A 15,786-nucleotide genomic window follows, 5' to 3' on the forward strand; every position below is an offset into this window, starting at 1 on the left:
AATATAAAGCCAGAGAATTTACCAGTATGTCTGACAATTGTGTTTAAATTGAAAATGGACATGGGGATTGTGTCAAAGAGACAAAAAAAAAAGGTTTGTCGTAGCAGATTTGAATAAAACCTTTAGGTATGTTATGTTCTTAATGCCCTTCTACTTTGTAATTTTTTTGGCTTTTAAACCTTATTTTTTCGAGCGTAACTGATGAGTATAATTGTAGACCAAACGTGCGAACTGCAATACTGGTATATATATGAAAAGTTTATTGTACAAACCATATTGATACATTATAGCAAAAATTCTTTCAACACAACATTGTACACATACATTATTACACAAACGTAATAGCAAATGATTGAAATCAGATTTAAGTTTTGTTAAATATGAATGATTTCTATTTCTCATTATGAAAACAAATGATGCAATTACTGACATGTAAGGAAGCTAAAATATACTATAACAATCTATTACTTTGTCAGTAATGAACAAGATTTGAATTATTTATTAAGCCTGTAGAATTTTTTTCTTCATTCTTCGGAAACTTAACTTTCAAGAACTTTCTTCGAATTCCTTTTCCTACATTTCTTTAATTGGGCTTTGATTTCTGGTATTCTCCATGCATAAATAAAGGGGTCTACAACAACGTTTAACATGTGTAAGATAAACAAAACTACTTGTGTTTTCCTTTTTACAACTGTACTTGTCAATATTTCTACCCAAAAGGTGGCAACAAACGGACCAGTGAAAATAATTGACGTCATAACTAGTATAACACATGTTGAAAATGCCCGGATTTCCCATGCCTTTCTATCGAGATGTTGGTCAGATTTCCAGGCTAAAGACATTCTTTTAAATCGTGTTAGTGGTTCAGACGATATTGAATACACTTTGCGTTTGCGTTTAGAACTTATAACTACACCATTATTCTCTTTATAGTCCTTCGTTTGCATGTTGGTTACGTTTTGAATGACGTCATTTCCTACATAATTATCTTGCGGGCATCTTGTTCCTTGATTGGGCATGATCTCGCTTGAGAATTTGGCCTCTTTATCATGACTGCTACATGTCTGTTTTCTTCTGATATTAACTGGGTGCACATGACTTGAAAAGAATATTTTCCAGATACGAATTCCCGTGATAACTGTTATCGAAATAACAGTAAACATCAAAAGTGTTCCTGGTCCGAAAATAAAGGAGAAGTAGATTACAAAGTTATGTCCATACATCTCATTTGATGAACACATAGTTATTGATTTTTTGAATGGCGTGAATAGAGTTACTGCAAGAGAATACAAAAACAAAAAACATACAGTGCCTACCAGGAGTAGATATCTATACTCTTTAAAGATCTTATTGGTCCCAAAATTGTATGATTTAATTGTGAATAACCTTTGTAAACTAATAAAAATTAGTATGATGTACTGCGTCAAAGATCCGAAGGAGAATGCAAACATCTGAAACAAACACATGCTGACTAGTTGATTTAAAGGTTGAAATAATTCAGAGAGACCAAACCACATATACGACAATGCCATAAAGGCATCACTTAATAGAAGTAAAAGAACGGAAAGCCAGTACAAATCCCTCCTCATCTTTCTAAAGCATGCTATGGCACATGCTGCGTTGATTGTAATAGAAAATGCCATTAAAATAGAGATGGCGATGCTTGCAGCTGGTGGTGTTTCGGTACCATGCACTGAGAAATTGCCAGACGAAATCTGAAAATAGAAAATACATGTTTTGTATACATTTGAACAACAGATATTGATTGATCTCGACTTTTCTATTTGATACAGTTATGTACCCAGAATAAGGTTTAATTTTGATGTACATGTCGGTATCATACATATAATACTAGAACACACCCGTGATATCGCGGGTTCGTGACTGAATTAAAGTAATGATAGAGTCATTCAGATTATAAGACGCACAATTTCCTCTGCTTTCAAAATCTTTCTGGAACCTGGAACTTATCAATTATTGGTAATATTAATTATTTAGAAAACAGCAGGCCCTGGAATGGAGTATCGTTTAATCAACAGCACTGTCCTATATTTATTATAAATAAAGTTGAATTCTTTGATTCGCTATTTTACGTCATGACCGCTAACAAATTGAAAACTGTACCTAAACGCCTTGTTTTGAGTCCATAATTTTAGTATTCGTATTGTCATATTAGAAAGTCTTACGGATTAAAATAATACAATAGGAAACAATTTGACAATGATTGAATTTAGTAGTGTCAACCCTGTGATTATAACCCGTGTATATAGCAAAATCCGAAATACACCGTTTGGTGGTGCGCCTGTCAGATGCGGAACGTACAGATAAGGTAATAGGTAACAGGCGAATATACTATTGGTATGGGTATCGGATTCGACCAGGAACTGTTATTGGCAACCTTAATTATGTGGAAACAAAAGGGTCTGGAGTCGTGTAATTTTTAATCAACACCATTGTCCTATATTGGCTATATATAAAATTGAATTCTTTGATTTGCCGATTTAACCCCACTACTTATTTAAAAAACATTATAGACTGTGAACATGACTGATTATATATTTTTGACAAATAATCTTTCCATTCTCGATTTTCTTTATTTCCTCATAATCTTAACTTATTGAAAATTTATATTTCAGATATTTGTCATTGCCCAAGCATGTCAATTGTTGCAAAATGCATATATCCTCGATGATGATCAAAACTCCGTCATCATAAGTATCTAAACATAGATATATATCATGATATCCCGTAGAAACAGCCAGTACCACAGATGTTTAGTGCTGAAAGAGCATAAATGTTATCAACCCTCCTTTGGCTATAGTTTTCGAACTACAATTAGCGAATATTTTTAGGGTTTTTCTATCCGTACTACCAACATCCCAAATATGTGTTTTTCGAGAAGATTATAATGCAAACCAATCTTCGTTTGGGTCAATAACAGCAACAGCTACTATATGTTTCCTCTTTTTGCTTGATCTATAATTTCAATTTCATCCTCAGCTTTTTTGAAAGAAAACGGTAGTTTGAAATTGCTCATTTGATTAAGATTAAAAAGTGATCTACAGTGCTTGAAATAGGATGAGTATTTTTCACATGCGTCAGTTTGTCGGATGCGTGGAAATAACTGTTAGTGTATGCAACAAATAGTCGTACTAGCGGAAACATATCTTTTGCTATAGGTTCCAGAGTCTAAAGGTTCGGTATTATAGAAAATTTATCATTTATCAAAAACTTCGACGCCTTTAAGATCAGCAGATGGTTTTACAACACTTTGATGGAAGTCAACTTTCTTGTTGATTTACTATATTTTAGAAAAGATTTTTGAAAACTCTCTGCAAATATATATCATTAAAAAGAACGTTTCAAATGCTTAAGACACAAAAATGCTAAACTTTTAGTCTATGGAAAATTATATATATATTATATATATATATATATATATATATAATACGTTACATTGACGTTCCTTGCAAAATATGTTCAATTTGGACGTGGTAACATTTTGGGGAGACATGGACAAAAAACAATTAGCGTTTCCTTAACATTGAAGGTTTAAACAAATCTTTAAAAAAAAATCACATTTCAGTAGTAACATTTGTTTTCATAGTTCATTTGTCTGTCACAAATTTAAAATACTCTAAATTAGCATGGTACTGAAAAATCAAAAACAATGGCTCTATGGTAACATTTACAGGGGACACGGAAAACACTGAAAAATATAAAATGAGAGAACCTATGTTAGAAATAAATATGTGTTCGTAAAATTCCATAAAATTACATTTGCATGTAAAGGTGGCGAACCTTTTCTATGACTTGAAAATATTGTAATATCGATGTGCTTGCTTTCATTTTTGTATACTCGAATTTTCAAATTTTACAGCTGTATGGAATTTCGAAAATGGCTACTTGAATGCGAACTGACATGATATTTATCGTAACCGTTTCACACCATGCATATGATGATATTATTTCCCACCTGTTTGAATTTCATCGTAATCCATTCAGTAGTTTTTGATTTTTTTTCGTTTATATTTGTATGTTTAGTTATTGTTGTTACGTCTTACACGGCAAAAATTACATTATGAACACCGGATTTATCGCTTAATTATGTAATAATACATAAAATTAAATATATTAAAATTAGGTTTTATCTAATATCGATTAAACTGATGAACCAAGACAAGTATTTATTTGATAATACGTAGAATTGATTTGTTTTTGTCCTAATTATGCATCAAGAAATTGTCAAATGAAAGATAGACCTAATACCGTGAGTAACGTCAATAAATTATAATTTAATAAATAAAAACTGTAATTTTGAAGACATATTAGAACAATATTTAAGATTCAGATACAAAAAGGTAAAGGTTAATTACTACTTGTAGTGGGAGATATTATGGACATAATTGTGCAAATCGTTATACAAGCATGAAATTTGGTATAAAGGACGACTAAATGATACTAAGAAAAATTCCGCTGCTGGCCAATAAAAAAAATCATTTTTTCAAGATGGCCACCATTCATTTTGAAAATGGCGTCATTACAAATTAGCAATACTGCGTTTATCCTTTAAAAGGTGTGTTATGCCTAAAATCCGATGTTAGTTTTGATAAAAAGTAGATAACAGATCCTAAATGTCGAATGTACAGTACATAAATGAAACAAAAGGTGACTTCCGGTTTTAAAATGCCGGCAAAAAAGTCAAAAATGCAAATTTTTATACTTTTAAGCAACATCACAAGGGATGTTACTGATTGCTTTCAGTTTTCTTTCATAGTTTGGTTAAAAAACATTGTGTGTATCTAAAAATTATCAAACTGACAGTTGCATGTACACAAACCCGTACAAGGAAGGCCAGACCGGTAGCATTTACAATTACCAACACAGCTGGGTTTCTTGCATCCGCATTTCACAAGTTCCTGACACGACGACGCAACTGCAGGTAACGAAGTCCATTTCGGTTTCCAATTGTCGATGTCATTTTCTTTCGTCCAACCCCAGTGTTCAGGACTTGCATACACTGTTTTCTAATTGGGATTGAATATCAGGGCCATGTTCAATCATGCACACTAGTTCTAGCAGTGATGTTGGAACACTTGATTGGGTATCTTCGGCAGAAAATGAACCAGAAAATGTTGTTTTATGTTCCTTAATTTGTGCCCTAATAATTTCTGCAGTTTTTCCAATATGTATGGTGTCGTCGTAATTACATGCTAATGCTATTGCTGGACCGACATCTTTTTCAAAAACCAATAACACCTCCCTACCTTTCGTATATGCTTGAAGATCTGGTATCTTTGCAAGACGCATTTCTTTCAGTCGTGTCCTGTGTATTGGAATTGTACCCTCACTTAATTGCTGAACCCTTTTTTCATACATATTTGAAAGGTCTGCGAGTCTAAATGCATTGGCCCCATCACTATTTCTTTGAGTTTCAAATACGTAATTAACCAATTCAGCCAAGGCAACATCTCCTGCTTCTTTTTCCGCATCGTTATCAATCTGTGCCTGTTCTTCTGTCCTTTTCTTAATGGCTCTTTCTTTATTATATAGAGCTACAAGACAAGCGGGGTGGTATTTCAAGTCTTGGGCTATGACATCCCCAGTACTTAGTTTGGCCAATAACTGTTTGTCTTGGAGAGTTTCAGCACAACTTTTCAATCTATCATTCAGCTTCATTGTCATTGCTCTCTGAGTGAGGAAGGTGGAGCCTCTTTGTCACACAAAAACACTTAACAGTATCTTGTGTTAATTTTGTATCTGAATGATCAATTGAACGGCGAATGAACTTAGGAGAACAACAAGGTTCACTTTTGATTGATTGTGTCGACTCGTATCGTTGTTCGACACGTTTCAATTTGGTGTTGTTAAATTTGATTCGACAACTTGGATGGTATTTGCCTCATTTGTTGTTAAAGTGCTTTCAATACCAGAACCGTTGTTAAACCTTCTAACGTCTAGTGGTATAGGTAAGCTATTCATTTCGTGAAACTTAGGAATGTTGAAAGCCAACATTTTATACCCATCAGCAGTTAATTTTACTGTTTCAACTGTGTCTTCTTGACATAAACAACACTTTGTCCAGTCAGTTTCCCAACTGTCTGTTGAGACTGATGACAGACGAATTCTTTTCGCCATAATGATTGTGAAAATAAAACCAAATCAAATATTTACTCTTATAGCATTAATGATATCAACAATAATTGCAATACAGTTATAAAAAACCTTTTCTAAATTTCACGCAAATGATAACAGGTCGAGGGATTTATCCGACTACATCGACGCACATAAGTGAATTTACAGGTAATTTTTAATAATTTTCAAGAAAAAGAATAAAGTTCAAGATTAGGTTCGTAATAATGATATTCGATGCATTTAATAACAATTTAAGTTACAATACTATAATAATAGAATAGAAAATACAATAGTTACAACTACAAACGATAAAACAGTCGATCAATATAACAAATGAAACATTGATACCAAATTCATGAATGTGGGATGACTAACTACCGTGACACGTCTTATAGCAATGCGATTTTATACTCAGCAAAAACAGTCACAATAGGGAATAAGTGAGATCTGACGACGTAATTGTAAATAACAATCATTATTATACGTGGCAAAAATATCATTAGTTAGTATAGACAAATACATAAACGAAATGGTAAATGTTTTTGAATTTTGTAACTATTTTTTGAGCATGCGCAAACCCCAAACAAGTCAAATATTCATTTATATAATATATCTCTTATGTAAGGAAGGAACCCACCGAACCTCATATGTTTTTTACCAAAAGAATGACAAAGAAAAACAGTTTTCCAGAAAAATAGGTATTTTCGAGCTTTGAATTTGAAGCCGTTTTGAAAAGGCCGTGGCCATCTTGAAAAAATGATTTTTTTTTGTTGGCCAGCAGCGGATTTTTCTTTAGTATCATATAGTCGTCCTTTATACCAAATTTCATGCTTGTATCATCATTTGCACAATTCCCTCGATTTTGCTTGCTAATATCTTCCACTATTGGTCATGTTTTAGGAAGATGTATTGCCCGAGGCGTAGCTTAGGATAATTTTAGAACATATTCACACCTTCGTGTGACATTGAAAAAGTTAGTCTCTCCTATTGGAATAATCACAATAAGTACAGTTACTATATACCAATTTTGCATAAAAATAAAAATAACTTGAATATAAATCGAAAAGTAAAACCTGTATTTTTATGAAATCAACTTCATAGAATGAATTTGAAGAATATGAGCTTAGTAAGACTTCAAATTTTAAAAATGTTTAGTAGAACATTAAATGATCTACAAATCATCAATAACTTTTAAGATAGTTTTGTGTTAGAAAGAAAATGACAAATTATGCAAAAATGAAGAATATTTTCTGCTTTTTGGTACACTTTTATAACAAATACACATTTCATTTCACGTCCCTTAAAAACATACACTGTTTTATAAATCAGCTTGTCTAAAATTGTATAATTTTCAATGAAGACACCATTTCGTCAATAATTTTTATTATCGAGATCGTCTTGACATCAAATGTTTACTTTTTCTTAATGAATATGTTGTTAAAGAACGTCCTTTACTTATTATATCACTATTTTTAACTTTAAAAAAGGAATGATTTTAAGATCTAGTTTTAATATAAGTTCCCAAAGGCCATCAGTACTAAAACAAGACATGAGGATACTACAAAAAAACTGTACCGATATAATTAGTAGTCGTTCAGTAAAGATTTACTAAAGGGTAGAGAATTACAAGTAAAATGTGACTAAGTATTTTTGATTAATTGTAGTTCTCATAAAGCCTTGTATGCTACACTGTAAGACCAGATCAAACCGAGGTGATTCAAAACGGCGTATGGGTCACCGTGGTTTCGCCTAGTTGATATTATCAGATTATAACATGTAATCTTTCATATCAGATGTTTTATCAGTCCAAGTTTTAATATCAGCGTAAGAGCCGAAGGCTCGAGAGATTATATTAACCGAGGGCTCATCATACATCTTATATGTCAAATTTTGTGTTATCATCGTTTAAGCCTCGATAATAGAGAAAATGTTAATAAACTGGAAAGTTGTCTCATTTATACTCATACTTCTTCTTATATTAATATGATCTTTTTAAGTGATTCTCAAGTTGGTTTTTAAAAAGAGAAAAACTTATGGACACCAAATGTTAAACATTCGGTGGGATTTCTTTTTATCATATGCATCAACAGACGAAAAAGCAAGTAACATATATTTTTATATTGACGACAAAAAAAAAAGAAAAGAAAACAACAACAAAACATAATGCAAACTGTTTGAAAAGTCAAAATTTTATATCTTCATAAAAACTTTATAAAACGTCGATTTTCCATCCGATAACAGTCGGAAGAATGTGATAATTGTTCATATCATCCCGCTAATGACCATTTAGGAAAATATGGAATTTATGTGCATTTAATGCTTCTATCATTCTGTAAAACGATAGTTAATTTTTTTTAAATACTAAGGCGTTTCTACCTCAGGCATAGATAACCTTAGCTGTATTTGGCAAAACGTTTAGGAATTTTAGTCCTCAATGCTCTTCAACTTCGTACTTTATTTGGCATTTTTAACTTTTTTTTATTTGAGCGTCACTGATGAGTCGTATTTAGACGAAACGCGCGTCTGGTGTATATACTAAATTTAGTCCTGGTATCTATGATGAGTTTATTTATTCTAAGTATATGCTATATAATTTTCCTATACCTGCAAACTTAGTAGTTTAATGGATTACCGTATGCGTCATGTGATATGAGGTACAACACATGTTCTTTGAATTGCTTACATTTGCTTTGAATTACTTCATTTGATCTTTATTAGATAGCTGTCATTGATAATCAACTCTTATTTGGTTATTTGAGAACGTGTATATATAGTTTTTTTTTTTTACCTAAGACATTAAAGCACGTTTTTATTTTGTATGAGGGTCAAACCGGAGTTCCTTCATTATGCTTTTTTCGGTATTTGTATAACGGTCAAGTTTTCTTTATCATTTGCCTATGTTATTCTATTACGTATATTTTTACTCCCCATTATTTTGTATTCCTTATTTACTAACATCCAATTATAATTAAGTCTTTAATTTTTGTTTATTTTTTGGTTTATTCTTTAGACTCTCGTTAAATATATTTTATATTAACTAAACTAGCTTTACAAGCATGTTCAATTTCTATAACATGTTATTGTGTTTCATAATGAAAACGTAGAAATAGTCACCCCCTCAAAAAAAATAATCAAAGCTACACAGAAATGAAGTGCAAAAAAGGTGTTTATAATTAACACCAATATAATTATCGTTGTCATTGCACAATTATAATTTAATTATTTAAAATTATAATCACGTATGATTGAAAAGCATGATACAAACAGGGTATCCAATTCCATTTAACGACATCTGTGTGTAAATAAAAGAAATATCAGGCTGCAATACATATAAGAAGATGCAGTATGCTTACTATATTTTATCTTTTTGAACTCGTAAGCTGAGATAATTTAGCTTACTAAGAAATACAACGAAAAGGCAATAAAGTTTAATAAAGACTATTGATTATGTTGATCGGCATATACGGAGTATATGCCCGTTTCTCTTAACTTTGTGCTTTGCACATTTCTTGAGCGGTGTTGAAAAAATATTTCCCCTCGCAAGTGAAATATCTGTTCTAAGCAAATGATTAGTCGAAATTTAATTCTGACTTTCTTTGAATTTCCTATTGTGACGTCCTGTAAAAATGCGATCCTGCCTGATGACGTAATATGTATACCGTACACAACTTTCTACAAATCTTTGAAAAGCGTCAAATAAGTCTGTGTTGTCATTCGTCAAATAACATTTGCGAGCTACTGTGAGCGTTATCATTACGTAAACTCATATGTGTTTGTCATTTGTAGTGTGGGGATATCCCATTTTTTTATTTCCATGTATATCCTTACTTTTTTTTCACGATAAAATGCTCGACAACAAAACCAAGACCTTTTTTCGGACAAAGAAACGGTTTCCCAACGTTTCGATGCTAGACTAATTGAAAGAATGATACTCAAAGATTACAATAAGAAACAAAAGACAGAAGAATCAGAAGCAAATTAATAAACTAGACAAAGTGATGCAACCCCCTTTTCCCCACTCCACTCTGATACAACTGTATAATAACAAAGTCAGTGATACTTTTTTGAGATATAATGCTGTCTTGAAGACTAAAATGATGCAACCTGCAGATACAAAGTTTTATCTTAAAATGCTCAAAGTTGAGCATGGGAGCACATAGGTTTGAGTTCATTTAAGGACTACCTCTTATACAACTAAATGCTCCAAAAAAAGACAAAGTGCAATTATCTTTTAAAAGGAGGTCGGGTTTATTAAACGGTACAACACAATAAAATAAATCTATTCACATCTTAAATATTTTAACTTACATTCATAGCAGCATGATCGTCCATTCTCCGTTCTGTAAACAAATAAAGAAAAACGTTTTACACCAATGTCTGCCCTCAATGTTAGAATCGTCTAAAGGTTTGTTGTTGTAAAGGAACAAAAAAAAAGAACAAAACAAAAACAGAAAGAAAGAAGGAGCTAAAAAAGACAAAATCTTATTTGTTTTTTGATGTATTTGGTTATGCTATATTTAAGTAAATGTTTTGACTTCATTTTACTGTAAAGGTAAAAAAGGGCCATACACTACATCAATTCTAATACTCCTGCTTAAATTGTCTGAGTATGTGTTGTTTCAATAATATTGTATCAACAAATATAAGCAAAACAATTTGTATATTGTAAAAGAAATAATAGAAAGAACAGAAAGGCGCCAATATTTCTATAAAGGTCTATATTTATCACCCATTTATATATCAGCAACAAATCTGTAGTTTAAATAAAAAGGCGAGGACAAATATTATTTCATTTTACAGTGTGCTTGTTAAAATGAAACATGGAGACAATATCTATATTAATATTATAGACGTCCATCATCATTTAGACTCGTCCAATTTTGAGCTACGAAAATATAGAAGAGATAATTCAATGTAACCAGTTTAAATCTATATTCCGTATATTATTAGTATCAATAACGTATCATGAATCATTATACTTCTCTAATGCATTTATTTATCAGTTTATTATGTATAAATTTATCAGTTGGTGTATTAATATATATTTTGTTATTTAATTACACCGACTTCACAAACACGGCTTTTCCTTACCAGTCCTTACATATTGTCAAGTGAACACAACATAGCGAACCGCAAGATTAATTTTCTGGTATCCGTAATTAACAACTCATAACTCGCAAACACTCCGAAATATCCGTGAAATAACAAAACGATTGTCCATGAATCTTATGTTTCGTAAGTAACGTGTAAATATTGTGCACATCCGTAAGTATCGCACACCACACGTTACTACGTAACTACAGGAACATCTGTACCAATATCTCACTTTGTTGTTGTTGTAAAAATATACAAAGACTGGACCTATTCATTGCATATCAAGAGAGCTGCGCTTCTGTGTAAATTGAACTGATGACAAAGAAAACTTACACTATTGGACTAAAATAAAAAGTCACGCATGCAGGCAATAGCTATTGGCTATCAGTCTTAAGAAACGACAACTACTAATGTTTTATCATATTTTTATCTTTTGTATTGGACAATAAGTATGTTATAATTGACTTTCGAACTTCTATATCTGGGCGTCACTGGTAAGTCTTGTGTGGACGAGGCGCGTTTTTGGCGTTTTGAATTTTAAACCTGATGCCTTTTGTTATCTGTTATTCATGTGTTTCTTTGCCTAATAAGTTCTCCTATTCATTTGTATTGTTGTCCTGTAATATTATGTTGTCATTTTAATGTTATATTTAACATTGCAATTAAAGTGCGAGGTTTGGCATGCCACAAGTCAGGAAAATGGCCATTGTTATATCATAGTTCGTTTCTGTGTGTGTAACATGTTTACGTTGTGTTTCCGTTGTGTCGTTTGTTTTCTCTAATATTTTAGTGTGAATTCACATTACTATAAGACGTGTCACGGTACTTTTCTATCCCATATTCATGTATTTGGTGTTGATGTTATATTTGTTATTCTCATCGGATGTTGTCGAATGCTTAGTCCGTTTCTGTGTGTGTTAAATTCAATGCTGTGTCGTTGTTCTCCTCTTATATTTAATGCGTTTCCCTCAGTTTTGGTTTGTTACCCCGATTTTGTTTTTTGTCCATAGATTTACGAGTTTTGAACAACGGTATACTACTGTTGCCTTTATTATGCTACTTATGTTGTATATAAATTTAATTGTCTAGAGCTCCATGTATGTCTCTGACATTCATATAATAGGTTACTTCTAATTTTAAAACCTTATTGACTTGTTAAGGTTTAATCTTGTATTTTAATACTTTGCAAAACTCATACTTAGAAAATTAAAATTTATGCTTTCTGATTTCTAATTTTTAATTACTGAAACATGAGGTTTCCCACGCGATATAAAAAACTCTACCAATTGATCCAGACCATGAAAATCAACGAATATCCAATAGTATGACTTTTGAACAGCGGTATACTACTGTTGCCTTAATATATTTCAAAAAGTCGAAATTGTGACCGCCGATAATATTACCAAGCTATTATGAATGAGTTTAATCCGTTTTTAAATGATATAAGTGTTTTAATTTCTCGTCGTACGGATGTGTATAGATTAAAAACGTGTTCCCTTTTTTTTTTACCTTTTACCTATACATTTGTATTTGATTTAATAAATGAGTGTAGCTCCATGTATATTAAGAACGTAAATCATCTATACTATTAAACGAGAAGACCTCATTTTGTGTGTCGCTTCTCTTCCTTCCACAATAAATCAGTCTTCATGCCTCGGTTTCCTATAGGTAACATGCATAGTCGCATTTGTCATCCATTCTTATTATTATTCAGATTGAGTTATTTTGGGAGAAAAACGATAAAAAAAAGGAGTCCGGATATGATTCCGTCATCAGACTGTCTTTTAGTCATAGATAAGACTTCCGGTTTGAAACATGCACAAATACAACCAATCGTATGATAGATAACAAAAATGAAAAATAGATAAGCCAATCAGAGCGTTCTCCGTATCATGGTGTTTAGATCACAAGAACCACAACTATTATACCTCCTTTAATAATAATAGAGAGGACAATTATTTTTCGCGTTTATCTACATGTAAACTACGATTATACTACTTTAATATATAGAGACTCTCTGTATTCTGTCTACTGTTGTTTTTAAATGTTTACTATTTAAGGGGTCATACCAGTTGAATATATATTAATATAAGTAAAACATGTGACACAAGTACAACCAATCGTAGAACGTTCTCTATATCATGGTGTTTAGATCGCAATAATCACAACTATTATACCTCCTTAGAGAGGACAAATATTTTTCGCGTTTATCTACATGTAAAATACGATTATACTACTTTAATATATTGAGACTCTCTGTATTCTGCTAGGGAATTTCTATGTTAGTATAGAAAATCCGTGATTCTGTTTACTGCTTTCTTTGAAATGTTTACTATTTAAGGGGTCATACCACTTCCATATATATTAAAATAAGTAAAACATGCTCAACTTCATCTTAAACTACCTGGACCAAAACTTTTAAATGAAGTTGGACAGACGGACGAAACGGGCGGACGGACGACCAAACAAACGAACACACGGGTGCACAGACTAGAAAACATAATGCCCATAATTAGGGCATACAAAATTATTGTTAAAAGGGAAAATAGTGATTTGGCAAATATGAAAGTAAGGTAGAGATTAGAGGGAAGCAGGACCTTTTTCGGGGCATCGCGATCGGGTGTTTTTAAGCTCGGGATTTGGGGATTGATCCTTACGGGATCCGGGAATATATTTTTCAATTTCGGGATATGAATTTCTTTAAATTCTACATCTCGGAATTTCATGGTTTTAAGCCCCGGATTTCGGGATCAGGACCCCCCCCCCCCCCGACAACCCCTAAAATTAGCCTTAGTCGGTATTAGTCATTTATACATGATTCAAATCCTACCATTGGCATTTTAATAAGGCTCTCAAAAAAGCACTGATGAATTGTCATAGAAGCATATTTTTTAGACTAATAATGGTCTATATATAAGCAGTTATATTTATTTTATGTTTGAAACGGTGCAAATTTTTAATTTGATCTGACTTTTACCAAAAAGAAACATCGTAGCAAAGGAGTAGAATGATTGTAGTCTTAGGCCAGAAACACGAATATAATTGAATTTAACAGAAATGAAACAAATATCGGACTTTGGAAAAAGGAGAGGGCTTTTTATACCTTTTAAGTAATCCTCCGTACACAATATCTTTTACCAAAAATCATCTTACAACAGTTCACAAGCTGTATATGCCCGCGATTTCGCGGATGTGTTCTAGTTAATATAATAAACGCATACATAATTGAAATTAATTCGGTGACCCTATACATATAGGTTGGATATCGATTATGTTTGAAATTCCCCTTTAAATCGATCGTAAGATCGTAATGGTTCACGAATTAGTGTAATTATTAAGTACTCGAAAAAAGTCCTTGTGTGTAAAGAGGGCATATTAAAGTAGTAAAACCAAGCTTACAAAAGTTCATTTTTTTTAGTGAAAGTTCACAGTTCTGTGTGTTTTAAACACGCAAAAAAATCCTCGGAAAACCGTAAATTTGTCCTTGAATACTAGTAGCACCGATAATATGTTTGATTTTACCTTTATTGATTGCTCTTTTTTTACCGGATACTATCATGTATTTCCAAATATAAGGTTACATATCGTAACGTTTTATAATCCGGAGTCAAAAGACAGTAACATGAAAATAGTTTACTAAATTGTACTCACGTTTGTATCGTCTGAATGTTTGTTAGACATAAGACATACAAGTAGTCTTATTTAGATACAGTATAATCAATACTATTACAAAAAAATAATGTCTGACGAGCGTTTAAAACCGACAAAAGATAATAACAGAAAACAAAGCATACACATTCGTGTTACAATGTGAATCACATTCCCTTTATTGTAATGTAAACATAAAAGAAAAGAAAAAACAAAAGACATCATTGTTGTAATATTTATATTGTTTACTTACAATTGAATCGTCGTGTTGTTTGATGATTTCAAAGGATGCTGCAAATAATATCCTTTGTTAGGTAAATCCGTAATAGTCTTTCAAATAGTTGATAATTTGATGATAAATGTTGAAAATGATGCAGAATAAATACAGATAAATATCGTATTACCATAGTAACAATTCGTGTAACAAATAATTAATTATTGAAAAATCATTTTTGTTTTGATTAATTAGATTTTCTCCAGGTTCATTATTAAATTCTTATTCATCGGAACAAACACACACATTTTACACAAAGGTATTGGTAGGTATGATATTATAAACGTGATGTAAAAGTACACGTGACTCAGAAAAAAACAATGGTGAAAATATTTGATAAAAAAGGTTCTTTCCAGATATATTGGATGATTGATTGTTGGTTGATTAACGTCCAGTGGCAAAAATTCCATGCATCTTCAGGACGAGAACAAGTTACATGTAACAATAAATACAATAGGTAGGTCTTGTCATAATAGAGGCAATTCAGGATGATTGCTGGGGAAATTTTGACTGCCACTGAAAAATGAAGGTATATTGGATAGGGGCATTGCCTTACAACAGGCCACCTACGGATCCCTCAAAGAGTTATTGCAAGGGTTCTTAACGTGCAAAGAGCGTGTCACTTTCTTTAAATG

General features: G+C 32.0%; 1 long non-coding RNA gene across 1 annotated transcript; it reads right to left on the reverse strand.

The window, feature by feature from the left end:
- Window positions 1-962: 962 nt before the first annotated feature.
- LOC143059804 (uncharacterized) lies at window positions 963-15,213 on the reverse strand. Its single transcript, XR_012973615.1, has 3 exons — window positions 15,131-15,213; window positions 10,444-10,475; window positions 963-1,715 (listed from the first exon to the last, which is right to left on the reverse strand). It is a non-coding gene; the product is annotated as an uncharacterized LOC143059804 (long non-coding RNA).
- Window positions 15,214-15,786: the final 573 nt, after the last annotated feature.

This window comes from Mytilus galloprovincialis, chromosome 14, assembly GCF_965363235.1.
Source record: "Mytilus galloprovincialis chromosome 14, xbMytGall1.hap1.1, whole genome shotgun sequence".
Taxonomy (NCBI): domain Eukaryota; kingdom Metazoa; phylum Mollusca; class Bivalvia; order Mytilida; family Mytilidae; genus Mytilus; species Mytilus galloprovincialis.